At 38.6% G+C, this 26,381-nt stretch overlaps 1 long non-coding RNA gene and 1 pseudogene across 1 annotated transcript; both read right to left on the minus strand.

Annotated features, from left to right (window-relative positions):
* Positions 1-7,218: 7,218 nt before the first annotated feature.
* On the minus strand, positions 7,219-13,507 carry LOC123459530. The gene is made up of 3 exons (XR_006636320.1): positions 13,219-13,507; positions 8,718-9,271; positions 7,219-7,372 (listed from the first exon to the last, which is right to left on the minus strand). It is a non-coding gene; the product is annotated as an uncharacterized LOC123459530 (long non-coding RNA).
* Positions 13,508-17,508: 4,001 nt separating this feature from the next.
* On the minus strand, positions 17,509-20,286 carry LOC101594694 (annotated as a pseudogene).
* Positions 20,287-26,381: the final 6,095 nt, after the last annotated feature.

The following is a 26,381-nucleotide window of genomic DNA, read 5'->3' on the forward strand; positions in this document are numbered from 1 at the left end:
ACTCTGGGTCTCTTTCTTATAGACATAGTTTGTCAGATAACCTGTTGTAAGATAATCCCACAACTTTATTAAAAATCCTATTGCAAAAGAAAATACAGACTGGAGAGGTGGCTTGGGGGATAAGGTACTTGCCTACAAAGCCAAAGGACCCAGGTTCAATTCTCCAGAACCCATAAACACCAAATGCACAAGCTGATGCATGTATCTGGAGTTCATTTGCAGTGGCTGGAGGCCCTGGCACACCCATTCTCTCTCTCTCTCTTTCTCTTGCTCTCAAATAAACAAATAATTTTTAAAAAGCAGAAACAAATGGATTTGATACCAAAATACAGCAAAATGAACCACAAGAATGAACAAATTAATCCAAGTTTTCAATATTTAAAAATCTAGTAAAGATTTTTTTTTTTTAATGCATAGGAATCAAAATAGAAATCATTCCCATGAGATTAATCGGGAAAGGGAAAAGAATCCCAAGCTGTGGATCAAGAGTAGAAGATATAAGCCCCTTTAGACATATCCCATTAGTTTTAAAAAGTATGTGTGTTGAAGCATAACTTATATGCAGTAAAATTCACTCATTTAAGGTACATTTCTATGAATTTTGACAAAACAACCCTCACCACAGCCAAGCCATTCCACCACCCACAAGTTCATACAGGCCACTCAAGGCCAAGCTTTGTTGGAATACCAACTTACGTATTGTGGTCCCTTCTTGTCCATCTCTCAGCTGCTTTGTCTTTCTCTGTCCTTCAGTTACCCTTCCAAGCACTGAAGAACACAAAAGTGTGGTCCCAGAGCAGTAGCATCTATGTGGTTTTGCTTTACATAAAGAATGATATATAATTCTTCTATAAATAAATTGATTTTTTCCATTGTATTGAGAAAATTATCATCTGCATCAGGATCACACAAATTTTCTTTTGTATATTCTAAAAGTTTTCTGCCTGACATTTAAGTCCTCTTTGAGGAATTAATTTTGTACATGGTACAAGGTATGCATTGCAAGTCAACCTTTCCCTTTTGCTTATGTATATCCAATTAGGGGCCAACCACCTTTGAAAAGGCTATGCTAATATGCTGGCATTTGAAGCCAGCTGTTCATGAAGCCCACAGCCATCTCAACAACTCTTGTCCTTCAGGAGGATACATCCTTATTTTGGAAAGTAATATATAGACTGAGGCAAGCTTTTAATCTTTTCAGTTTTGCAAGTTCTTTGGAGAATAATGTGTATATCTCTAAAGAACCCAGATTATGCATTGTTCTATCAGCATCTCTTTTCAACCAGGTAATAGGAAAATGATCTGAAAGTATGCTTGATTAGTGATTATACATACACCCCATCCCAGCCAAGGATACACCAGCAGGGTGCAATTAGTAGAATTCAGCAGAATGGAAATATCTCATCAGCAGGATGATGAATACAAAGTTGTTTTCACTTCTTCATTAAAGAGGAAATAAAAAAATGTCACACAGATTCCATTTCTACAATGAGCCATCTATCAAAACTTATATATATATTACGTAAACTCTATGATTTATATATCCTCCTGTAAAGGAAGTTTGAAGAAAAATTGACATAGTTTATATTCTATTTTCTCTCTTTTGCCATTTCTTTTTCTCTTATCCACCCATAAAGGTTAAGAGGAATTTTATTTTTTTATTATTTTATTTTTATTTTTCACGGTAGGGTGTCACTTTGGCCCAGGCTGTCCTGAAATTCACTATGTAGTCTCAGGGTTGCCTCAACCTCACTGTGAGCCTACTACCTCTGTCTTCTGAGTGCTGGGATTAAAAGTGTGTGCCACCATGCCTAGCTAGGAATTTGGTTTTAAGCTTATGTAAAAGTAAAATTGAGCTTGCTACTGGAGAATGGGCTCAGTTTTTGGATATAGTTCTGACTTGTTTCCCAGAACCCACTATGTGTTCCATTCCACTGAGCAGATCAGGTAGGCAAGGGGGCCTACAGCTATTGAATTCTCTCTAAAATAATAATGGTTACCCCATTTGTCTAGTGCTGACTTCACTTTATATTTGAGAATTTGCTTCTTTTTTCAGATGGACAGAGAACCTGAGGAGAGAATCAGCTAATCGCACCTCACCAGGGACCCAGCTGAAACCATAGAGTGATTGGGGAAATGAGCAAGAATGTTGCTTTCTTGGTGAACATGGTATTAGCACAAGAGTGAAGGAGATAGACACAGAGAACACTAAACTTGTACCAAAGCAGATATCTAGAGACACAGAAGCTCCCAAGACCTCATCATTCAAGTAGACATAAAATGAAACCAACATGGCTCAGGGAAATTCACAGAAGAGGGGGAAGAAAGATTGTTAGAGCTATATGTTAGGACATTATGCACAGAGACATTGCCTCTTCCCCATAACTAATGGCTAATCCCACAATGCACAACCCACATTTCCCAATGAGGAGGGTCCCTGCAGAGGGGGGAGGACAGGGAGGAGGTTAACTATGGTTAAAAAAAAAACATGGCTGTATACATGCTGTGTAATTAACTAATAATAATAATAATTTTAATAGAAGTAAAATTGAAGTTTTAATATCTATTTATACTAATTGGAGAAGAGATAACTAAAGCATGAAGGCATGCTTATCTTTTTCTTTTCCTTTTGGTTTGTGAATGTGAGTGATGTGTGTCTGTGTGTTAGTGAAGGTGCATATATGTCACAGTGCCTGTGTGTAGGTTAGATGATAAATTTTGGGTGTCTATCCTCACCTTCTACCTCCTTTAAGGCAGAGTAGCTTTCAGTAGGGTGCCTGGCTTCCAGTGGGTTCTCTTTTCTCTGCCTACCATATTTCCCATAGGTATGTCTAGGATTACAAACACCTGCTACTGCTTGCAGCTTTCATGTGGTTTCTGAGGTTCTCAATTTGGATAATAATGCTTGCCTGGCAAAGTTTATCCACTGAACAATTTCCCCCCTCTCATTTACTCTTTGCCAACTGAAGCTTGAAAAATATCCTTCCACCTGCTCTACACTGATTTGTTTTCTTTTGCCAAGCATACAATGTATATTAGTCACTTTAGTTATTTTTGAGAACAAATAACTGACAAATTAGCTTAATAAAGGAAAGGTTTTATTCTGTGTTGTAGTTCAAAGTCACAGTCTATCATGTAGGGGAAAGTCTGGCAACAGGCATTTGAGCTGCTGATCACATTGTTCCATAGTCAAGAAAAATAGCACAAAATATGATACTGGTCAGCTGCTTTCTTCTTTTTATGAAATCCAGGATCCTCAACCCATAGAATGGTTCTGCCCATAGTTAGGGGAAGGTTGCCATCTCAAATAACCTGATTCAGAAAATGCTTCACAAAAATGTTCAGAGATTTGTTTTCATGGTGAGTCAAGCTGGCAACCAAGATGGCCATTTCCAACCTACTCAGGCTTTCAGAATGTATGTAAATCATCTCTTTTCCAGAGGAGCTTCCAGGGCTCAGGCAAATAACACCTCCTTAATTTATGGGTTGGTATAATTTGTTTCTTTTTTATAATGGTATATGTTTATGAATCCATATCTATGTCTCCCTATCTAGATATCTATCTCTAGCTGCATTCACTGTTTTACTAGTTTACTTTAGTACAAGTCCCCCAAAACAGTTTTACCCCTAATTGGGTATAACAGAGTAGCTGGCACATAGCATTTGTGAAAGTGGACTGAAAGTCAAATATGTCAAGGTAGTTTTTATGCAACTAATTGATTATCAGACTTACTGTTCCAAGCTGAGGCTGCATATATTTCAAGTTTAATTTATGATGCCATACTGTCATAATTCATACTTCAAAGTGATTTAATTAAATCACCTTAAGCACACAAAGAGTGTTTGTGATATAGGTTGCTCTAAAATTAATTTTGGGGGGCCCAATTATTCACATAGATTACACACACACTTAATTACTTTATCTTTGTTGTACTTCTGTCCTGTGTGAACTTAAGTGAGTTTCCTGCAATTCATGCACAAAGCAGAAACAGTAACATAGTACTGGTAGCCTATCAACTTATCAAAATTATCATGGAATAATGTCTTTTGAGTATTTTTGGCTTGTTATATGGAGAAGACTTGTATAAAAACAAGTCATTACTAGTGTCTTTAAGCAATAACTTGTGAATGTAGGTATATTGTCCAACATGTGTAATAGTTCTATAATTATCAGAGGAGCTAAGCTATTCATGTCTTGAAATAATTTTCCTGATGTATGTACAGGGAAACCTAAGTTAACCAACACAAAAGTATATGTAAGTTTCGACAGTGACTAAGACCACACAAACCACTCTGAGGCAAAGATGAAAGCTTTTATTTGGGGAAAACACAAGCTGCCAGGGCTGGCTCACAAGAGAGGAGCACAACTAACCTGAATTTCCAAATTGTGGACTTTATAGGACTTCAGTTGGGGGAAGGGAAAAGTTGATTAAGAAAGGCTCCTTTAGGAGAGCCCTAAGATAGCCAGGGTGTGACACCAGCATAGTGACCAGGTGACTTATGATATAATGGGGCAGGAAACCATGACCTGGGACATGGTTGGGAAAGGAAGGGATAATGGCTGTGTGGTTTCTTGAAGAATGTGGATAACCTATTTCCTTACATCTCTGTCACCCTCCTTCTGTCCTTAGTGACCATTTGGGGAGCCTGTCCTGACCTAAAATCCCAGCCTTTTGTTAATGATAATAGACAAAGGTTATTATTTTGATGCTGACCATAGGGTAAGATCAGTTCTGAATAATGTGGTCAATCAATTTCCCTTCAGGGCAAGTGATGAGGAGGCAGTACCATGATGGCTGGAGGTGGCAGAGTGGTGAAATCGATAGTCTGCACCATGGTAGCATATTGTCACTATTTGGTAACATAATAGTGAAACAGAGACTTTTCTTATATCATCTCTGTATTCAGCTGAGTTTGGAGCAGTTGCTGGTGACATCAGCTATAGATGTGAGGAAGATAGGCTCTGTGCACCCTGTGAGAGGACAGAAGGAAAAATTAAGGAGCTTGTTACCCTTGTCTACAGCTACAACATCAAAATTCCAGGTGCAATGGGGAGGATGAGCACTCAGAGGCAGGGGACAGAGGGCTTGGGGGAAGAGAGATGAGGCAGAGGAGCATCACTGTATTCAAGTGGAGCATTTTGGGATCAGGGGATGAATAGGAACATGACCAGATTAACATCAATAAGTTCAAATTTTAAGTATACAGCCTGGATACTATAGTAACCTGCTAGCAGCAGGGTCTTCCTTTGTTAGTCTGATGTAAATCCTAGGCTAATAGTCATTTTATATCCCAAGAAGTCTATAATCTGGTCACGTACTTGTTCTTTAACCTTCCTTTAAGCTTACTCATATCTTAATGTATGTACTTTACTTATATGTTCATCTACATATTTTTACCTCACAATCTATATAACAATCTTTTTCATCAAACATTCAACATCCAACATTTAAATTTTTTCTCCAGTTTATTGTCTTTAGTCAGTTCATCTCATAATTAATGACAAAAACTTTCATTGTCCTTACCATAAGACTTTTTTTTTTCTTTTTGTAATGCATTAAAAGCATCAGCCTTTATTTTGTGACAAGTTTATCGGACAATATTCAATACTTCATCTTTACAAACAAAAAAACTGCTGAATGATGCCAAGGTAGTACTTGCTGGCAATGCTGTGGTCACATTGTTAACAGCCATTTTACTGTGCTTGGTGTCTCAAGATTGGACTACCACAGAACTGCCAAATGAAACAAAGTAAAATAATTTAAATGTGGCAATTTTGTGAGCATGGGAAGTACTTAAAGTGATCATTGCCAGAAATGCTTTCCAAAATAACAAAAAAAAAAAAAATGACTAGCAGTCATTGTACATGCTGTTCACTCATTTTTCAAGTGTTATTTAAACTGGGTATGCTGTATTTGTACACACTTGACCCACATCTGTACAATCACAGAATCCAGTAAAATGGAGTTTGAGTAAAGCTATCATGCTTCCTTATTTTTATGCAAGGTGACTATTTCCACCTTGCCACGGACTGACTCTCGGGGAGATCAGGACCGAGGGAGAACAAGGGCGAAGGCTCAAGGAGAACTTGGGATTCGGCGAGGAAATGACAGACAGACACACTCTAAGTTGAATATGCTGCTGCGATTTACTGAAGTTTTTATCAAGGTTTTATACAGATTGAACAAGGAAACTTAGCAAGCCAACAAGTGATCTCAGAAATCATTAATCTAAACATTCTTAAGTATTGTTTTATTCTAAGCACCCATGTAATATTTATCAGGCAGGAAATGTACCCTTTTTTTTTTTAAGGAGGACGTCTTGCACTATTGACCACAGCTTTACATGAATAGAAGCTTGGGGCAAGAGGTATAAGGTGAACAATAGGTTATTTATTTCTTATAAACTGAGCAGAGAGCCATCTCTTTCCACTTATTAGATGATTTATATAATCCTCATATTCATTATAAAAGTGTTTCTATCTAAAAGACCACCAATATTTTAAGGCTGGTTTAATGCTTTTCAGGAATTCTTTTTTTTCTTATCTAGAGTATAAGCACCAAGGCTTACATGTCCTTGCTAAGCGCTTTATAAATGGAAGAGAATGCCATAGCCTTCTTTTTCCTTTATAATTTACCCATCTGTCACCGAATTTATCATATCCTCCCCCATAAGGGAGTGGATTTAGGTATTTTCCAGCTCTGGGAGTCCACCTTGGTGGAGTCCACCATCTGCCTTTGATCAAGTACTGAACATACCCCCCCAGGAAGCGTTCTGGTGGGAATGCCCAACTTTTGTAACTTCTTTTTTGTAGAATCGTCATGATTCTTATGAACGTTACCGATTAACATTTCTACTTTCACTTTCTCAGGATCAGTATTGTCTTCAGTCATCATAAGCTGTTTCTACTCTACACCATCTAAAAACTGTCCTAGAGTTAATTTTTTATTCCTAGTAGAGTTATACATTTTCTCCATTGCCCTAATCATAGGAGGGGCACATTCAATACTCAAATTGTTCTTTGTACTTTGATTGTGTGCATGATTACCACTAAGCGTAGCGTAGAACTAGCTGTTCTTTGACAAACAACCAGAAGAAAGCAGAAAAGAAATAAAGCACAGAAAATAGCCCACTGGCGCCAGCAATTAGGTCGTCGTGACTTCTTATAGGCAGCAGGAACCATGACAGTAGCTGACTGCCAAGGGGTCACCGGGGGCATCCTTCCGAGGAGTGCTGGCCCTCTGTCCTCAGCTCTCTTCCAGTGTAGAGGCATCTTTGCTACACAGGCGAGGTCGCCGTGGACATAGCAGTTCCTCCTTTTTTGTTTTTAAAATGAAGCTGAAAGACTTTCTGTTTCACGGTAGCCACAGCGCTGAAAAGGCATTTAGGAAGAATAGGAAACAGAAAGACCACTAAAAGTATTAATAAAAGCAGCACGCCAATCAAAACAAAGTATTGAATCCAATCTAGAGGATTAAGAGAGCGAACTCGCTGTTCTAAATCCCTAGCTAAAGTTTCTAAGCCTTCCATTTGTAGATGAGACTGACTAATGGCAGAAATATCTTTTTGTAATGTATCTATATCATGAGTAACATTATTATCCTTCCATACTCCTTGTAAATGAGCCTTTACCTTATCCGATGTTTCTGATGAATTATATGGAAGAGGTGTAACACAAATTGACTGAAAACTAGCATGACACCTAGTAGATAATGTAGTTTTTAAATTAGCTAGGTCTTGTCCTAGAGCCAGAACTACTTTCTCAAGAATATTTATTTTTGCTTCTAATTTAGTATCTATGGCAGCCTGTTCCATCAGGGCGGAATTAATGTTTTTATTTAAAGCATTAACATAATGAGCTCTATGGATTTCTTCTACTAATGTTGTAGTAGCAATAGCGAAAGTGGTGAGTATCGAAATTAAAGCTGCAATACCAAGAATTAAAGCAGCAACAAACCTCTTTGGCTGCAATAGCGTATTAAATGTTTTTAACACTTGAAGAGCAGAATTATCATACCAAGGATCATCACCTAATTCTACTGGCAACATCACATAAGGAGGCCGTCTAACAATGAGCATTACTCCTAAATTTTTAGTGTCTCCTGAGGAGATGTAATTAGTAAGCTTACAAGAATAACAATGAACTTGATAAGATTTTTCTACTTTAGTAATATTAACAAAATTGTGTTGAGCAATCAATAAAGCATTAGGATAAGCAGCACAAGCTCTAAGCCCAAAAGGTGTAAGTTTTGTAGTATTAGGCTGTCTCTCAAGAAGCATATTTGTAGCGGCAACCAACCTGAATAAATTTGAATGGGTTTTAGATATATTTTCTTTTTTAGCTACCCAGGTTGGTTCCACATAACCTCGAGAAAACCATCTTTTTATTTTTTCCCCTAGCATGTTTCCTAATTTAAATTCATTAAATTTATCCTTATTATTCTTAATGTACCTGCTATATGTGCCTTTTCCTGTGGAAACAGAATAATCCCATGTTTCAACATCAGAGCCCCTTGGATTATAATATGTAGTAGCATTTGGAAAGTCACAAGTTAACCAAGTAGGATATTTTGTGAGAGAAGAATCCCAATATTGATCCTTATCTCTATACTTTAATATACAGGATGGCAAAGGCAATTCTGTAACTTGCTGATATGTCTTATTATAATTAGGAAAGCCTAAAGTCTGTATTTGTAGGACCCACATCCATCTCTTACCATGATCTGTTCTATCTGGAGCGTCCATTAGGAATGTCCGATAGCTGGTGCGCAAACAGCCTACTGGTACCCCTCGTCCTTGGAGCACAAGGCAGATTTGTAAAGAATCTGCTCTGCCCTCAAAGTTAATAAAAGAGGAGGTACTCAGTCTGACTTCCGAATCTTGAGCTCCGCCTATGCGCACAGAATCATTGGTTAAAATTTTAATAGGCTCTTGATCCAACCAACCCACAGGCTGTAACAAAGGGGGGTTAGGAACATATGCCCAATAGGGAATTCCTTGAGTTTTAGTTGGTGCGAAGAGCAGAGACAAAAATGCCACAAAATACATGCAAGCAGTCAGGGATTTTCCCTAGCTGATTATTAATTCTTTTGCTTCTCGAGTGAGAGTTCTTATCTTCGTCCACGTCAAATCATGTCCCCGTGTTGTTTTTAGTTTCAGTTTCTCCATCTGTCGGAGCAGCTGTTTGTTGTTCCTCTTTAGCCATCTCCTGCGCCTGCGTAAAGTGTGGCCGGATGAGCCTGTCAGCGATCCAGATGGGAGAGTCCGCATCCTGTGGGAAAACACAAGCATACCCTCGTCCCGAGGTTATTAAAACATCCGGTCCTTTCCAGGAACCGGTCAGCAAGTCTTTCCAAAGCACTTTTGGTAATGGACCTGAAGGCTCTTGAGACCAATGTAATATTGTTGGAGTTTTCTTTTGCTCATTTGTATTTAAATGATTTATAACAAACAGGCTATGGGAAAGAATATGATGAGAAAAATATTTATTAGCAGCTTGTAGCCTTTCGATTTGTAATTTCAAAATTTGGCGAGCTCTCTCAATTATAGCTTGTCCTTGAGGATTATAAGGAATTCCTGTAGTATGAACAATTTTCCACTGCAAGCAAAAATCATTAAAAGCTTTTGATGTGTATGCCGGACCATTGTCTGTTTTTATTTGTGAAGGAATTCCCATTACCTGAAAACATTGAGTTAAATGTTGTATTACATCCTTTACTGCTTCTCTTGTCCTTGCAGTAGCAAAAATAAAATGAGGGAAAGTATCTATAGTCATATGTACATAGCCCATTTTTCCGAAAGATTCTAAGTGTGTAACATCCATTTGCCATAAAACATTGGGATTTAATCCCCTGGGATTAACTCCAAATTTTTGTGGGTGGTGGACAGGGGGACAATGTCCACATTGTTTAACTATTTGGCTAGCTTGTTCCCTAGTAATATTAAACATTTTCTTTAAAGGTAAGGCATTCTGATGATGTATTCTATGACTTTCTTGTGCTTTTACCACGTACAGATAGCTGACCTAGTCAGCATATCTGTTATAGCATTCCCATAAGCCAGAGGTCCTGGCAAATTTGAATGGCCTCTAATGTGGCCAATATAGAACTTTTCTTTTCTTAAATGAATTAAGTTTTGTAAATCTTTTAAGAGAGGTAAAATTGTGGAGTTCCCTGCTAAAAGGGCAGTCTCTACTGCTGGAAACAAATTCACTACGTACTTTGAATCTGAGTACAAATTAAAAGGTTGAGAGAAATTTTTAAATGTTAAAATTACTGCTCTAATTTCTGCCTGTTGAGCGGATGTTTGGCCTGTTTCCTCTACCAAAGGCTCACTTTTAGGTACATAAACCATAGCTCTCCCTGTTGAAGATCCATCCATAAAAACAACTAAAGCCTGTTCAAGTGGCTCTAAAGAGCAAAAGCGAGGGAAGATAAATTCTACAGATTTTGTAATTTAATAATAGGATGTTTTGGATAATGATACATAATTTGTCCTGTATAACCCTGTAGAGCCAAAATCCAATCTTCATTATTTTGTATTAACTGTTCTACCTGACTCTTATTATATGGAGTAATGAGAATTTGTGGCTCTTTTTTAAATAACTCTCTGGATCTTTGCCTGCCTTTAACAATTAACAAAGAACACATAAATGGGTAGTCTGCAAGCATTTTTGTTTGTGCATGTGGTAAATGCAACCATTCCAATACCCCATGCTGCCACAAGCAAGCAGTGGGTGTATAAGGAGTAGTAAAAATGAGCAAATGCCAAACTAAATTATAAGATATTTGTTTCACCTTGGCAGCAGTAAGAGCTTCCTCCACTAACTCCAATGCTTTTAATGCTTCTGGAGTTAGAGACCTTGGTGACTTTGGATCAGGATCCCCATGTAAAGTGCTAAAAAGAGGGCTTAAAGCTCCGGTGGTTATTTTTAAATGTGGACGAATCCAATTAATGTCTCCCAATAATTTTTGAAAATCATTTAAAGTTTTTAACTTATCTCTTCTGATGGTAACTTTTTGTGTTTGAATATAATCATTATGAATCCATTGTCCTAAATAACTTAATGGCTTATTTCTTTGTATTTTTTCAGGTGCTATAGTTAAACCATGAGCAGTTAACTGTGCTATGGTATCTTCAAGTAAATTTTCTAATGTCTCCCTATTGGGGTGTGCTAACAAAATATCATCCATATGATGTATTATATAAGCTGTAGAATATTTTTTCCTAACTAATTTTAATGCCTGATCCACAAATTTTTGGCATAAGGTGGGGCTATTTTTCATACCTTGAGGTAATGTTTTCCATTGATATCTCTTATAGGGCTTTTGAAAATTAGGTGATGGCACACTAAATGCAAAACATGGCTGTCTGCAGGATTTAGCTGTATAGTAAAGAAGCAATCTTGTAAATCTATGATAATTATTTGCCAGCCATCTGGAATTGCTACCGGAGAAGGGAGGCCTGGCTGTAATGCCCCCATATCTTCCATAACGGCATTAACAGCTCTCAGGTCTTGTAATAGTCTCCATTTACCAGATTTTTTTTTTATAACAAAAACTGGAGTATTCCATGGGCTATTGGATTCTATAATGTGCCCTCTTTCTAATTGTTCTCGAACTAATTGCTCCAGAGCTTGTAACTTTTCCTGAGTAAGGGGCCATTGACTAACCCACACAGGCTCAGTCGTTAATCATTTAATCTTATCTGCAAATAAATTTTCTGCAGTGGCCCCTATATAAAATGCTGTTTGCTCAAATGTTCAGCTGTAACCAGTCTTAGATCCATGTTTTCTAACATGTCTCTTCCCCAAAGGGAAAAAGGCAGGGAAGGTAAAACATAAGGCTGTATATAACCTGATTTTCCTTCATCTTCCCATGTCAATAGGGTTGTACTTTGCATAACACCAGAGGCAGAGCCTAGACCTAACAAGGATGACCCTGTCTTGTGTACAGGCCAATTTGAGGGCCACTCAGAGGCTGAAATACATGTCCTATCTGCCCCTGTATCTAAAAGTCCTTTAAATTTTCTTCCATTTATTTTAATAACCTTAAAGGGCCTTTCATTTAATTCATGCACCCAGGCTACTACACCTGTGGAGCCAAACTATATCCCTTTCCTTCTTCAGAATAGGATTAGGTAAGTTAACATAGGGTAGCAGCAATAAGTGTGCTATTCTTTGTCCTTTATGTATTTGTATTGTTTCTGATAATGGTCTAACCATGATTTTTATATCATTTTGCAAATCAGTATCTATAACACCTGGTAGAACTTGAAAGTTCTTTTGATCATTAGAACTCCTTCCAATAATCAGTCCAACTGTTTGAGGCAATAATTGCCCTGAAACAGCTGTAGGAACTAATGTTATTCCATCCCATTTAGAGAGAATCATGTCTTTACTACTTGCAAGGTCTAGCCTTGCATTCCCTGGTGTAGCCCTAGGAAGTTGATGAATAGTAAACTCTGGAGCAAGAGGATTTAATTTTAATTCCTTCTGGTCTTGAGGGGGAGCTCCCTTTTGTTCTGGGCTAGGAGCTTGCCCTCCTCCTAGTTTTTGACTCATTTTTCTCTTTTTTTTTTTTTATTCAGGGGGGTTCCATCCTTATGGAACTTAGACTTACATTCATTTTTCCAATGCTTTCCTTTCTTGCACCTGGTACATAATCCAGGAGCAGGTCCCTTGTTATTGAGGCCTGAACTTTGTTGCCTGCAGTCCTTCTGCAGATGTCCTGCCTTGTTACATTTAAAACATACAGGACCAGGTCCTTGCGGGGAGACTTTTCCTCCCCCATACGTCTTTTTTACATAGGCGCTGAATCTCTGTCCCTTCATGGCTGCAGCGTAGGCCATTCCCTGTACCAACGCTGGTGAGGCATCCAAACAGGCTTTAATGTAATCTTGTATTTGTCCTTTCTTTCTTATGGGTCATTTTAAATCCTGGCACAGTGCATTAGCATTTTCCCAAGCCAATTGTTTAAGGAGAAGATTAAGTTAAGAAAAGCATAAATTTTTCTAAAACTTTTGTGGACACATTAAACCCATTTTTTGCCAACATGCACTGTACCATGACCCCCAACATCTTTTCATTTCTACTCATTGAATGCCCCATGATTTCCTTGTGATTACTCACTCTTAACCGGTGATCCTTTACCGGTGGGACTGCAATTCCCTGGTGAGAGCCGATCCTAAGTTCTGAGGAAAGAAAGAAAGAAAGCTTACCTGTCCTTCAGGTCCCTGTTCGGGCACCACCTGCCGCAGACTGACTCTCGGGGAGATCAGGACCGAGGGAGAACAAGGGTGAAGGCTCAAGGAGAACTTGGGATTCAGCAAGGAAATGACAGACAGACACACTCCAAGTTGTGCTGCTGCGATTTACTGAAGTTTTTATCAAGGTTTTATACAGATTGAACAAGGAAACTTAGCAAGCCAACAAGTGATCTCAGAAATCATTAATCTAAACATTCTTAAGTATTGTTTTATTCTAAGCACCCATGTAATATTTATCAGGCAGGAAATGTACCCTTTTTTTTTTTTAAGGAGGACGTCTTGCACTATTGACCACAGCTTTACATGAATAGAAGCTTGGGGCAAGAGGTATAAGGTGAACAATAGGTTATTTATTTCTTATAAACCGAGCAGAGAGCCATCTCTTTCCACTTATTAGATGATTTATATAATCCTCATATTCATTATAAAAGTGTTTCTATCTAAAAGACCACCAATATTTTAAGGCTGGTTTAATGCTTTTCAGGAATTCTTCTTTTTCTTATCTAGAGTATAAGCACCAAGGCTTACATGTCCTTGCTAAGCGTTTTATAAATGGAAGAGAATGCCATAGCCTTCTTTTTCCTTTATAATTTACCCATCTGTCACCGAATTTATCATATCCTCCCTCATAACGGAGTGGATTTAGGTATTTTCCAGCTCTGGGAGTCCACCTTGGTGGAGTCCACCATCTGCCTTTGATCAAGTACTGAACATACCCCCCAGGAAGCGTTCTGGTGGGAATGCCCAACTTTTGTAACTTCTTTTTTGTAGAATCATCATGCTTCTTATGAACATTACCAATTAACATTTCTACTTTCACTTTCTCAGGATCAGTATTGTCTTCAGTCATCATAAGCTGTTTCTACTCTACACCATCTAAAAACTGTCCTAGAGTTAATTTTTTATTCCTAGTAGAGTTATACATTTCCTCCATTGCCCTAATCATAGGAGGGGCACATTCAATACTCAAATTGTTCCTTGTACTTTGATTGTGTGCATGATTACCAGTAAGCGTAGCATAGAACTAGCTGTTCTTTGACAAACAACCAGAAGAAAGCAGAAAAGAAATAAAGTACAGAAAATAGCCCACTGGCGCCAGCAATTAGGTCGCCATGACTTCATATAGGCAGCAGGAACCATGACAGTAGCTGACTGCCAAGGGGTCACCGGGGGCATCCCTCTGAGGAGTGCTGGCCCTCTGTCCTCAGCTCTCTTCCAGTGTAGAGGCATCTTTGCTACACAGGCGAGGTCGCTGTGGACGTAGCACCACCTAAAAACATACAGGTTTGCATACTTCCATATATATAGTCCTAAATTTTCATCAAGTGGGTTAAGACTCACCTGAACCATGTTGAATATTACTATCTGAAAATGTCAAGTTCCCTAATGGAACTTTAATCATCAATAGTTGGACAACTTGAAATACAAAGTTTGAACTATATTTTACTTAACACTCTGTTTCATTAAAACAAGAAACCAAAACAACCACTAATAATTATACATCCAAACTTATAGTAACACAGAAAGTACCTCAAAACTAGGCTTGTGAACTAAATCTGTTACTCAAGTTCAGAAATATTACAAATTTGCTTATTTATAAAATACATCTATAGATTTCTCTAACCCTGTGAACTAAAAAGAAAAATAGACACCAATAAAAACTAAGAAAAATAATTGAACCTAATGGAAAATATTCTCTTTCATTAATGTCAAAGTTACCAAAAACAGACAATAAAAGTCACACATAAAATAGAGAATACCATGATAGTGTTTACAAATTCACTATGAGCAAAGCTTTACAAATCCTTCATACCATAGAAATGAGAGATTCATGCAAATTCAAGCCTATACAAAAGCTAGTTCTGGAGAAAATTTGTCTAAAAAGATAGTATTATAGAACACATTTTCAAAGTTTTTTTTTTTAAAAAAAAAAAAATGCTGAAACTCCAATGCCCAGAACAAGATAAACAGAGTAGCAGTTAGCACTAAGTTAATAGCCTTGAATACACAAAAACCAAGTTCCAGAGCATTTAATTACATTTTACAACATGCACTGTTGTGGTTCAATGAAACACAATTCTCTCTGATTTCTACACAAACCACTATTTTCTTAATTTATTGAATTTGATGAACAATGTAATCAAGTTTTTTCTTTTCAGCATTTTCCTAAGATGTAGAAATAACAAAGTAGTTGCAATAAAGTGTATGGGAATATTTAGTAAGACTATATGAATATACAACCAAAATAAATTGTGAAAAAGGATAAAACTTTCATCTTCAAACAACTCAGCTTTCAAAAATGAAAATAGCATTCCAATAGGGAAAGTAATCTGCAGTTGAAATAAGATGCTCAAGCAGTGCTGAAGTGTTTGCATTCTGTCTTTGGAACGAGAAGTGATTACTTAAACAAAAAACTCAATTGAATACCACATATAAACATATTGCTTTTTGAGGCAGTATCTGTCAAGCAAATTTGTATTTATGAATTATCAAGTATTCACAATGCAGCCACCTCTCTTCTTTTCAAAGTCTGCACCATACTTTCCTAAACAAATATCCCATATTGTCAACCCTCTAAGACTGTAGTGACCAATAGGCTTTCCAAATCTTACCACACAAATGAGACTGCTGCCGCTCTCAACTCTAAATTACACAACACTGCATTTCAGTGTCCACTGACCTGCAACACCAAAAGGGCACTATATATATGTGTGTGGGGTTTTTTTTGTTTTGTTTTTTTTTTGGCAGGAAATGCAAAATGCTTTCATTTGTAGAAAATGCTTGGGATGTTTCAAAGCAAAGCAAGAGGACCATGTAAAAGATAAAATCAATTTTCAATGACAATTCACTTATCTCCCATTCTGCATATTTATGTGATGCACATCTTTAAGTAATTTTAACTAATGAAAGAAACCCTAAGCAGAGCCCTAAGTGTCAGTGAACAAGACGTGATAAGGCAAACACTTTTATGACAAGGACACTTAAGCAGAATATTATATTGTCCTTCCTACTTTAGTGTCCTGAATGTAAGCAAAGGAAAGAATATGTAAAGGCAAGTAATCTCAATTCTCTCCTCTGACAACTGTATTGGTACTCTGCATAAAGAATTTTTGTGAACAGGCTCATAATCTAACAACTACTTCAAAAAGCCTCCCAGGTAACAGGATTAAACAGGATTAAACACTTATCAACCTATGGTCCAGCATATGGACCTTTCATTCTACATTACTAATGCTAACAAAACTTAATAATTTCAGTTTTATAAGCCAAGATAATACTCTTCTTACAAATGGGCCCCTCTTTGTTTAGTTACATACAAAATTTCAAGTAAATTGGGTCAAAAGGAATTTGCTAGAACAATTAGTCCATCACAGACAGGACTTAAAATCAAGCCTAACACTAATTACTAAAAGTGGTTTCTGGTTTTCAACGCCATCCAGACAACATGAACAATTTTTAACTTGCTAAACTAAAACTTGTCAGTCAGACCAAAAAGGGTCTGATCAATAGAGGACTCCATAGTTTATTTTTATGCTAAAAGCCATTCCACACAAGTTTAAGTGTGACATTAGCAATTCAAGTCCAGGGTTATAGCACAAACCAAGTGTGGAGTTTTATATTTCATGATTAAAAGCCAACAAAATAGTTCTACTTATTTACAAAGCAGTCAATTAGGCAAACAAAGCAGCCACATCCAAAGCAGGACTGTCTATACAACAAGAACCCTTAAGAAGCTTTAAATAAAAGGTACATTCAATGAATCTGTACACAGAGATTTTATTGTTTAAAAGAAAACGAAGGCAAAGCTTTGACCCTATAACAAAGAAAATCTGCTCATCTTTAAATCAAATTGCAAAAGTAGCCAACTTCTATTTTTCAGCAGCTGGTAAGAGCACCCTCCATAAGCTCTGCTGACATTTCTATGTTCTTCGCTCCACATGGTACAAAACAAACCAGTCTAAGACTCCTTGATAAGCTTTATGATTGACTGTTACAAATGGTTTCTAATGATATGCCAAAATTATTTTTGTGTTCTATGCAGACAGCCTTACTGTAATATAAAGCAATGTTTATACTGTTAGTGAGTTGTAAACAGTCAACCAATGCTCTGTGTAATAGAAACCAATCTACATGCAATTGAAAAACTCCACAGGTTGTAATCTGGAAATCCTATGGAAACAATCTAGATGCATTAGTCACAGCCTAATGAAGATAAACCCTCTAAAGAATTAATGTGAATGGTTACCCTAACACCAGGTTTATTTTTCTGGAACCTATAGGCCTATCATTAAAGTCAATGACAGCAGCAGTGGCTTCATCCCAAGATTCAAACGCCATGGCTTCACCAGTAGGCATTTCTTTTTCATTGTACTTTAAACACACCAAGCCTGGTATTACTTGATAGCCATAAAAGAAATCTAAGATTTCATCAATAGACACAGTGAAGGGCATGTTCTGCACCTTAATTATTGTAGGCCCTGGCATTCCAGAACTAGCCCCAAAGCCAGGGGGACCACCAATATGGATTGGGCCAGGACCAGGGCCAGGTCCAAAGGCTGGAGGCCCACTCAAATGCCCAGAGGCACTTCCAAGACCAGGAGGGCCATTTCCAAAACCGGGGGGGGGGGGGGCACCTAAACTACCAGGACTGTTTCCAAAATTCTGAGGACCCCTTCCAAATCCTGCTGGCCCACTTAAATTATTTGGTCCACCTCCAAAACCTGGAACCTCAAGTCCTAAACCAGGCAAACCACTGTTTCCAATTGAAGACGTACCAGGCCTAGCATCACCAAAGGCCCCTCCTAACCCTGGAGGAGGAAGGGGTGGCCAAAAGGCATTTGACCCACCAAAATTACCAGGGAAGTTAAATGGAGGACCATTGTTGGCTTCCTTTGATCCCACAGTTAGGAAGGCATGCTCTGCACCTCCTGCACTAGCAAGTCCTGAACCGGGCATTCCGGGACCAGGTATTCCGGGACTCGACATTCCAGGACCAGGTATTCCGGGACCAGGTATTCCAGCACTGGGAATTCCAGGACCAGGCAATCCAGCACCTGGCAATCCAGCAGCAGGCATTATGGCAGCGGGCAAACCCACATTAGGCATTCCTGGCACTGCAGGATTATCTGGCACAGGCGCCTTTAATCTCTTTGTTCTTTGCGCTGGGGGATTTTTCTCAATTTCTCTCATGAACAAAAGCTTCTCTTCCATTCAGTTTTTTACAGTGTAAGTGTTCAGACTTCCGTGCATCATCTTCATTTTTAAACTGAACCAATGCCTGTCCTAGACCTTGCCCATTGTTATCAACAAGAACATGTACAGCATTTTCATCCACTAGGATGCCTTCGAGGAAATGAAGAACATCCATCTTGGTAATGCTGAATGGAATATTTGTTATGTGGGCACAGACTTTGGCAGAGTTGGTATCCCCCTCTGGATTTAGCACCATTTCCCTCTGGTCATAGCTGAAATTCTGCAGTCTTTTTCAAATTGTATCTATCTTTTCTAGCATACCTTTCTTAGTAATTGGGTGTACTTGAATAAAGCGACTGCCCATGTATTGTTTATGATGACATAAAGCAGCCTTATAGTCAGCCTCATGTCTGAATTCCACAAAGCCTTCACCAGTTGCTTTCCCATTGGGTCCATAAACTATATAAATACTATCTTCTACAATATCCAACTTCTTAAAAAAATCAATGACATGCTTGTTTTCTGCTTCTAATGGTAGCCATTTCAAATAAACACAAAAACCAGCCTCATGTGGTGATCTTGACCTTGACCTTTTCTGCCCCCTGGGCAATTTCGCCCTTGGAAGTGTCTGAGGGGAGGATGAGCTTGTCCAGAAGGTCCCACACTTTGTTTAAAAGTTATATGACCTCCAGCGGCTACCCATTGTCTCTCTGTGGCAGGACTAACTTCCACATATCCTTGAATCATCAGCATTCTGTGCCGTTTCAAGGCTTCAAATGTACCTTGAGGGGAGAAAAACTTAACCAATCCATTCCGGATATTTCAACCTACATGATCAAATGCACTGCATCAACACAGAACCCATGGAAAAACTCTCTGACATCATTTTCCATCGCAGAAAAGGGCATTCCATGCACACTCACATACAGATCATCAGAGTTGATGGGAAGTGACTTCACGTTACTTTGAGAGTTCATCTGGATAGGGTTATCAGGATTTAGTGGACCCAGGAACATCGGGTTCAGGTTATTGTTCAGATTCAAAGGTGCTCCAGAACCATTTATTCCAGCAGGTAGAGGTACCACAGGTGGTGGATTCAAGAGCGGCATGTCTGACATGGGTGGCAATGGGGTCATGGGTGGCACAGAAGGGACTGGAGGAATAGGGGGGCACAGGAGGCAAGGTAGGTACTGAAGGAGGAACTGGTATTGGGGGAATGGTTGGTAGCAGTGGCAAAGATGGCATTGCTGGGATTGGCGGGATTGGTGGTGGTGGGACTGTGCTCATTGGAGAAGCTGTACTTGGGATGGTTGAGCTGAATATTGGACTTCCAAAAGAAGTCCCCATACTTGGAGGAGCAGTTTCTCCACTGGCTGTGGAGAATGTCTGTATGTTTTTGTTGCTCTCATGAACAGAACTGGTAGCAGTAACTACACTTGGTGAAGGATTCTTAAAGTTGGATACTGTTGTGGGTGAGTTTACCCTGCTGCTCGTTCCTGAGCTAAGTGGTGGTCCTAATCTACTAGCATTTGCTGGAGTGATATCTAAGTTGGCAGTTTGAAAATGCCTATGACTCAATTCGAGCATATTCTGCATTTCCGTTTTACTTCTCAACAACAGTGTTACTTTTGACACTTTAATTGTACCACCTGTGCGCATCATACCAAGCCTTTCATCATCAGTGGCAAAAACGATGAAAGCCTCACCCAGTTCACCCCCTACAGTATGCACGCCCCCATTTGGGATGGTCAATCCAGAGAAGAAGTGGCGAATTTCCATGGTATCTGCCACAATTGGGAGACCTTGCAAGCAAATGACCACAGCCATGCTGCGCTGAAACCACACACACCTTGGTTAAACAAGAGATGTATTTCTTAACAAGTAGAGGCCAAGTCAATTCTGTAGGCAACCAGTTAAAACCAACTTTAGACAGGGAAAGCTTGCACAGGACCAGAACCCAGACCCGAGTTAAACCCCTGCGAGTGCGCCACTGCCCCTGCCCCGCGGCCAATAGCCCCAAGCCCTAATGGCTTCCACTGCCCACTGCAAGCACCACCACCATGGCCGCTTCACCACCATAAGACTTTCAATATGACCATTTAATATTTTTCTCCCTCAAAGGGCCTTTTGAGGGTTGGAGAGATGACTTAGCAGTTAAGCACTTGCCTGTGAAGCCTAAGAACCCTGGTTCAGAGCTCCGTTCTCCAGTACACACGTAAGCCAGATGCTCAAAGGTGCACATCACACTGCTCAGAAAAGTCATTCTGCAGCCTTAGTACTGTGAGCCATACATACTCATAGACACACATTCATTTTAAGTGCACTGTTCATATAGACTCTAAACAACCATTTTCCCTTTACACATTCATTTATTCAGAACAGAAGCTATGCAGTCCCATTTTAAATTTCTATTCTATTCACAACTCTGGACATAAAAATCAAACCTGGTTACCAGGCAGGGGTTCAGGGGAGGCTGAGCAAGCTGGAGGAGCCAGAGAAGCTGTTGGGGCAAGGTCATCTATGACATCTGGGTAAAAAGCAGAGGGTGAGGACAAGTATGGGGGAGGGGTTGAATGAGAGCACATTCCTGAGACCTGGTGAGAAAAGGAGGTAGAGCAGAGGGAAGGCCATTCACGCAGAGTGAAAAATGTTTGAATACAGGGTATTTTGGACCACCTGTGGTCTGGTGATCTTTATAGGGCTCTTCAGTTGGGGGAAGGTGTGGAAGGGTAAAGTTGAATAAGAAAGGCTCCTTTAGGGGAGATCTAAGATAGCAAGAGTATAACACCAGAACAGTGACCAGGTGACATATGAGATAAAGGGGCAGAAAACCATGACCCTATGAAGGCCATTATTGCAAAAGTCAGGGTGGGTGTGCTCCACTCTTGTGAGCCAGCCCTGGCAGCTCATGTTGTTCCCAAATAAAAACTTTCATCTTTGCCTCAGAATGGTTTGTGTGGTCTTGGTCACTCTCAAAACTTACATCTAGTGCCCTGACTCAGATAGAAGGCTTCTGGTTGCCCTCTTGGGGAGCCATACCTCCTTTGGCTTGACAAGACCACTGAGCTGCCATTGACCCTCTGAAGGTTTCAGACCATCTCTGCCTTATACTGACATTCACACCCACCACAATCCCACCTTGGTCTTCTTTTCTTTGTCTCATTCCTACTTCTTGGTAAGTGTCCCTCTCTGTTTGGCCTGTTGTCATGTTTAATCCTTTTTGTGGAAGCCATGAGAGTCTTGTATAGATATTGCAAGGCTCTACAAGGTCATGGATAGCAAGGCCGGTTTCTGTCTAGACAGGTACTCTTCTTTGTTTCTCTCATTTTTTCCACCACCTGTTCCACAATGGAGCCTGAGTCTTGGAGGGTGTAATAGAGATGTTTCAGGGCTGGATACTCCTTTGTCCCTTTTTCTCAGCATTATGTTGCCCTTTGGGTCATCCCAGTGGTCATCACCCTCTGAAAATAGAATCTTCTCTAACCAGAAGTGAGAGTAGCATTAATATATAAATATGAACATTAAGTGTAGTGCTTTCAGGACAGTTTGTTGAGAATAATATATACATTTATCCAGACAAGAGCAGGCTTTATACCCCTATGACTCATGCCCTCCCCTGCCATAGACTTTTGTTTAGATTTTCAGTACCAGACATGTATTCCCTCCCATAGAGGAGACATTCAGTCCAACTGGAGAACAGTTGGTTTCCCCCAGAGCAGACATGCCACTATAGCTCTTGTTCATTCATTTGGCTTGTCTGGCCAAACTTGAAGCGTCCAGAGTCCACTGTTTTCACCACTGATGACTTCTGACTCCCATAGGACTGCATACAGTGAAGGTTTTTCTAGCTTTCAGTTGGCTGGTCTACAGGGAGAAGGTTTTCTGCTCAGCACCAGCTTTATTTCTCAGTGAGGTTGCTGTTCAGACATGTTAATTCTTCAGCAATAGGATCTTACTATCTGTTTCTTAAAGGAAACCAAGGGCTTTGGCAATAGCCTGTAATGTTTTGGAGGCAACAGGCACCACCCTGGCCAACAATTCACTGGCAGGTATCCCATTCCTGGTACTGAAAATTTTCTAGTAAGAATCTATGGCTTCTGAATGTGCCTTTATTCAAAAAGTAGGTTTTCATATGTATTATTCAGAATATCTTGAAGTTTGATTTATATTACCCCCTGGCCTTCTTTTACACAATCTCTTCTCCTGGCCTCACTTAGGCCTAGCCATTCTATGTAATCTATATATATTATATATAATTTATACAATACCATTCCCTAAAGCCCTTCCTTCTCCTCCCTCCCTTATAGCCTTTTTCAAGTTTACTAGCATGTGCTACTGATTTTTGGTTCTAGCTCACACACAACTATGTATATTTGTAGCATCCATATATGAGAAAGAACATGCAATGTTTGGCTTTCAGGGTCTGGGTTACCTCACTTAGTATAATCCTTTCGAGATCCATCCATTTCCCTGCAAATTTCAGAATTTAAATTTTATTTGCTGCTGGATAGAATTCCATTGTATAAATGAACCACATCTTTATTATCCATTCAAATGTAGAGGGACATCTAGGCTGGTTCCATTTCCTATCTATTGTGAATAGAGCAGCAGTAAATATGGTTGTGCATGTATCTCTAAGGAAAGGCAGAGAGTCATGAGGATATATGCCTAGGAGTGCAATAGATGGATCATATGGTAAATCTATTTTTAGTTGTCTCAAGAACCTCCACACTAAGTTCCACAATGGCTACACCAGATTACATCCCCACCAACAGTGTAGAAGGGTACCCCTTTTCCACATCCTTGCCAACATTTATTGTCATTTTTTTTTTTCTTGATGATAGCCATTCTGACAGGAGTGAAATGGAATCTCAAAGTAGTTTTAATTTGTGTTTCCCTGATGGCTAAGGATGTGAAACACTTTTTTCAGATGTTTATATGCCACCTGTATTTCTTCTGATGAGAAGTCTCTATTTAATTCCATAGCCCATTTGTTAACTGGATTGTTTAATTTTTTATTGTTTTGTGTTTTGAGTTCTTTGTATATTCTGGATATCAATCCTCTGTTAGATGTGTAGCTGGCAAAGATTTTCTTACATTCTTTAGGTTTTCTCGTTGCTCTACTCACAGTGTCCTTTGCTATGCAAAAACTCTGTAATTTCATGAGATCCCAGTGGTTCATTAGTGGTTTTATTTCCTGAGCAATCAGGGTTATATTCAGAAAGTTATTGCCTATGCCAATATGTTGAATGGTTTCCCTTTCCTTTTCATCTAGCAATTTCAGAGTTTCAGGTTTGTTGTTAAGGTCATTGACCTACCTGGATTTGATTCTTGCACATGGAGAAAGACAAGGACCTATTTTCATCCTTCTATACGTAGATATCCAGTTTCCCAGCACTACTTGTTGAAGAGGCTATCTTTTCTCCAATGAAGATTTTTGGCATTTTTTTGTTGTTTTTTTTTTTGCCAAAAATCAGGTGGCTGTGTCTGCCTAGATTAACATCTGGGTCATGAATTCTGTTCCATTGATCTACATATCTGTCTTTGTGCCAATACCATGTTTTTGTTACCATTGCTTTGTAATATAGCTTAAAATCGGGTATGGTGATACCACCAGCCTTATTTTTGTTGCTCCAAATTGTTTTGGCTATTTGAGGGTTTTTTACTTCCAAATGAATTTATGGATTGGATTTTTTTTCTCTATTTATGTGAAGAATGCTATTGGAATTTTAATGGGGATTGCATTAACTGTGTACAATGCTTTTGGTAAGATTGAAATTTCCACAATATGGATTCTTTCAATCCAAGAACATGGGTGTCTTTCCATATCCTTATGACTTCTGCAATTTCTTGCTTGAGTATTTTAAAGTTCTCATTGTAGAGCTCCTTCACTTCCTTGGTTAAGTTTATTACAAAGTACTTTATTTATTTTTTGAGGCAATTGTGAATGGGAGAGATTCTCTAATTTCATCCTCCACATGTTTATTGTTATAATATAGGAAAGCTATTTTTGTGGTTAGGTAGACACCATCTTAAGCACTAGTCTCTCTCTCTCACTTTTTCTCTCTCTTTTTTTTTTTTTAAATTTTTTTCCAGGCTGACCTGTCAGTTGATGAGACTGGAGTATTGAAGTCACTCATGACAATTGTGTTTGGTGTTATCTTGGACCTTAAGTCTAATAGTGTTTGTTTGATGAAATTGGGAGCCCCCATGTTAGGTGTATGTATGTTTAGAATTGTAATGTCTGCCTGTTGGAGTGTTCTTCTAATCAATATAAAATGACCTTCTTTATCTATCCTGTCAGATATTAGGATAGCAAACCCTGCTTCTTTCCTAGTGCCATTTGCTTGAAACATCATTTTCCATCTTGTCACCCTAAGACAGCGTCTATCTTTTATTGAGAGATAAGTTTCCTGGAGGCAACAAATGGCAGGATCTTGCCTTTTAATTCAGTCTGCAAGCCTGTGCCTTTTGATAGGGGCATTGAGGCCAGTGACATAAGAGTTATTGTTGAAAGGTATGTATTTATCCTTGCCATTCTTCTTATTTTGTAGTGCTTCCTATTTTCCCTATCCTCTTTTCTATTTACTCTGTTATTTGAGTATGGTTTATTTTTCCCTATTTTCTCCTGCATGTGTTTTCCTTCCTCTTCAGCATGAACGAATCCTTCCAGTATTTTTTGTACAGCTGGTTTAATTGTCATAAATTCTTTTTGCCTGTTTTAGTTGTGGAATGTCCTTATTTCTTCATCAATTTGGATAGATAGCTTTGCAGGATAAAGTAATCTTGGTTGACAGTTGTTATCTTTCAGAACTTGGAATACATCATTCCAAGTCCTTTTGGCTTTTAAAGTGTATGTTGAGTAATCTGCTGTTATTTTTATGGGCTTGCCTTTGTAGGTGACTTACTTTTTTACTCTAACTGCTTACAACATATTTGCTTTGGTTTGCATGTTCAGTAGTTTAATTATAACATGTCAAGGAGAGGCTCTTTCCAGATTTTGTCTGTTTGGTGTTTTAAAAACTTCCTGTACCTGTATTGGCAATTTTTTCCCAATTTGGGGAAAATTTTCTGCCATGATTTTATTGGAAACACCTATTAAGCCTCTGGATTGAAATTCTTCTTCTACTATACCCTTAATTGTTATGTTTGATCTTTTCATAGTGTCCCAGATATCTTCAAATTACCATTAACACTTTCCTATTAGCTTGTCTTTCTCATTGTTAGACTGTATTAGGTCTGCCACCTGGTCTTCTAATTTAGATATTCTGTTCTTTCCTTCATCCATCTACTGGAGAGACTTTCTACAGTTTTTTATTTGGCTGTTTTCTTCAGAGCTAGGATTTATTCCTGGTTTTTCTTCAGGATTTCTATTTCCTTACTTATATCATGTAATGACCTCCTTATTTCATTAAGCTGGTTTTCTGTGTTCTCTTTCAGAAGTTTATATTCTTCTTTAATTCTTTAGTTTTCTTCTTTGATTTCTTTGAGTATAATAAAAACATTTTTTGAAATCTTTTTCAGGTATTTCATCTAAAACAGTCCCATTTGTGATCATTTCTGATGGAATTATAATTTTTGGTGTGATTGTATTGTCTTGGTTCTTTGTGTTTTTTGTATGTAGTGACATTTCCATCCTGAATTGAATGGATACTTGGGTTTACTACTTATTTGTGGTGTTCTTAGATGTGGTAATCAACCTTTATATATTTTCAGGATATCTGTTTAAGGTGCCAAGCATAGCTCTTATAGCCCAATCCAACTACAGACTTAATCTTAAGTGTTGAGTTTTCTTGCAAGCAAGTATTCTAGTCTATTGCATGGTAAAATTTACTGGCAAATTATAAACTTCAACTGGTCAATATACACATTCAATAAAATCTAACATGGAGAATGCAATTGTAGGGATTAAAACAAACAGA

Source organism: Jaculus jaculus, chromosome 3, assembly GCF_020740685.1.
Source record: "Jaculus jaculus isolate mJacJac1 chromosome 3, mJacJac1.mat.Y.cur, whole genome shotgun sequence".
Classification (NCBI taxonomy): domain Eukaryota; kingdom Metazoa; phylum Chordata; class Mammalia; order Rodentia; family Dipodidae; genus Jaculus; species Jaculus jaculus.